The sequence below is a fragment of the Euphorbia lathyris genome, chromosome 9 (assembly GCF_963576675.1).
Source record: "Euphorbia lathyris chromosome 9, ddEupLath1.1, whole genome shotgun sequence".
Classification (NCBI taxonomy): domain Eukaryota; kingdom Viridiplantae; phylum Streptophyta; class Magnoliopsida; order Malpighiales; family Euphorbiaceae; genus Euphorbia; species Euphorbia lathyris.
In genome coordinates this window covers 5,489,648-5,492,513 of record NC_088918.1, presented here as the reverse complement: position 1 = coordinate 5,492,513, position 2,866 = coordinate 5,489,648, and the positions used below count along the sequence as shown (strand labels likewise).

Below are 2,866 nucleotides of genomic sequence, written 5' to 3'. Positions count from 1 at the left end.
AATATATGTTCTTTTAAAAAAATATATTACAACATATAGAATATGGTAAGATGATATATTGTTAAATGGGCTTTTACATTAAAGATTTAGTGGCCCAGCAAAAATTGACCTCAGTATCCAATAATTCATGGGCCACGCATATCATCCTCTAAGCCCAGTCTTTATTATAGTGATTTTAAATTTTAACTTGTATTGTTTTCTTAGTGGTTTTCACCATGTTAAATTTAGGTTAATTAAATATAAGGTTTAGAATAATTTTAATATGTACTCTAAAATTTAAATAACTCTAAATTTAATAGTAATTGATCAAATTTATTTAGTCAGACACTGACCATATGAAAACCATAGTTATTCAACTATATAGAGGTAACAATTTCTAACATGATAATAACGACATACATAAATACCAGACTAACATGACACAATGTTCAACTCTTAAAAATCATCACAAACTAAAGAGCTACAAAACTACACGAAGGAGCTCCACCAATGGAATTCATTCTATCCAAATCTAAATTTGGCCAAAGCATCGGCCACTTGTTTGTAATATGAGACTCTACAACTAGCATAGAAGATAAAAGCTGAAGAGTAGAAACCCAATCACGTGGAATCAACATGGGATTGAAGTTGTTTGAGTATTAGAGAGAGTAACCACATAAGAAGAATCACACTCTAACTAAATTCGAGTCTAGCCTTATGTCGAAAAATTTGGAGCATTTCTCGATTTATGAGTGTCATCCTTGGACAAGGGCTATACTATAATCTTCTCTGTATCGTTCCAATTTTATCGGATGTCCAAGTGTGCGTTTCACAAAGGCTTGTTAAAATATATGCAACGTGATTTTTAGTTAGTATAAACCAAACATGAATAAAACCTTTTACCACATGTTCATGCACAAAGTAACAGTCTAATCCATGTGCTTTGTGTGTACATAAAAATATTATTAATAGTGAAATGAATAGCATCTACATTATCACACCATAATTGAATAGAACGAAGAATAGAAAGCCTGATTTCATAAAAATAGATTTTAGGCATAGTAATTATATTGTTTAATGCATACGCAACGACTTTATATACTTACTTTCAATTAAAGGACGAGCAAATGCAGTTATTCAGTGATGTGTTCCAATCTACGATGTACGCTTGGTAGAAAGCTTCCACTACACCTAAGATGAGATCACAAACTGCCAGAGAGAGGCCAAATTGCGACATCTCTTCTCCGATAATTAAGTCAGTAATGTTACTGAGAATAGGTGAATCACTCGAAAACAGAGTGAAGTAGTAATTGTGTATATTATGCTTTCTTGAGATGAATATTTATAAAGATGAGAGAAGGATATCCTACAGTTGAGTATGTTTCCACATAGCAATGTTTGGTTGGTCCATGTATATATAGGGGTAACAATTTCTAACACGAAAACACGATTTACATAGACAACCCGATTAACACCATACGATTGACACGACAATCATTTTTCTAGCATTTATAACATATAAAACCATATGGAGTATATATATGAGATAATACGGTTTTGACACGAAATACGAAATTGTCACCTCTACGTATCTATACACTTTTGCACATGTCTCTCTTTTCCGTAAGTTACGACACATTCTGAGGATTACGAGCGTATATTTCTAGTATGCTCTTGTGATTAGGACATGTGTGGCAATTATGCTTTTTTGTATAAGACTTCTCATTGGTCCACGTGTACTTTTAACTCTTTTATTTGATGTGATATCATTTAGTTCTATCGATAAATCAGACTATAGTTAAGATAAACAAAATAATCACTCATCCAAGGACGGGTCCAGAGGGGGCTTGGGTTTTGAGCATCCACTGGTCGCCAGAAAACGCTAAAAATTCTATGGAATTTGTGTATGGATTTTTAATTTTTGGGTAAATAATTATAAGGTCCTTATGATTTTATTTGACACGCTAGTAAGTCCATCATATTATTGTAAGGTCCTTAAGTTTTATCTTAATCAATTCTTTAGTCTTTTCATTTGTTTTTATAAATGAAAGTCTAAAATTGCCCCTAATTATATATATAAAAAAATTTATCTTTTAGTTTTAAATTTAATCTAATTAATTTTAATAAAGTTTTTGAACTAGATATACACCAAAATCAATATACTTGAAAAAATGTATTATTAACTTTCTTAAATTGTAGTTACTTTTTGTTTATTTTTTAATATAATATCTTTAAACTAACATTAAATATTATTATAAATTCTTTATAATTTTTTAAAAATCATATTTTTTCTTCATTCGTAAAATTTATTAGAGTTGTAAAAACTTTTTACAATGATAGTCTTACTTGTATTTTAATAATTTTTGAAATATTTTTTATTCATTTTTTAATCAATAAATTTTACGTTATTAAATTAAAGTTCTATAATTATATATAAATTAATAAATCAATTACTTTATGTTAGAGTTTATATTGGAGAGATTGTGATTATGTGGAAAAAGAGAGAAAAATATATAATAGAAAAAATAGATGTTTTATTTAAAACATAAAATAAGGGTAATTTTGGTATATTAAAATTTATTTAGTATAGTTTGACTATTGACCCAAGCATAAGGACTAAAGTGTTAACAAAAAAAAATGAAGGACTATATAATTATTTCTAAAAACAAATGGACTAAGTAGTGTATTAGGTAAAAACACATGACCTTATAATTATTTACCCTTAATTTTTTTTTTATGTAAAACATCAAAAATATCAATTCAGCATCCATAAATCACGAGAGACCGTAAATCTTGGATCTGTCACTGTACTCATCGAGCGACAATCATCTATATATCATCTCCAATCAGTATTAGAGTAGTAAAATATAGATTTACGTTTATAATT

The 2,866-nt window shown here is 28.5% G+C and overlaps 1 non-coding gene across 1 annotated transcript; it reads right to left on the bottom strand.

The window, feature by feature from the left end:
• Positions 1-702: 702 nt before the first annotated feature.
• Positions 703-805, bottom strand: LOC136207555 (U6 spliceosomal RNA). The gene has a single exon (XR_010676693.1). It is a non-coding gene; the product is annotated as a U6 spliceosomal RNA (small nuclear RNA).
• Positions 806-2,866: the final 2,061 nt, after the last annotated feature.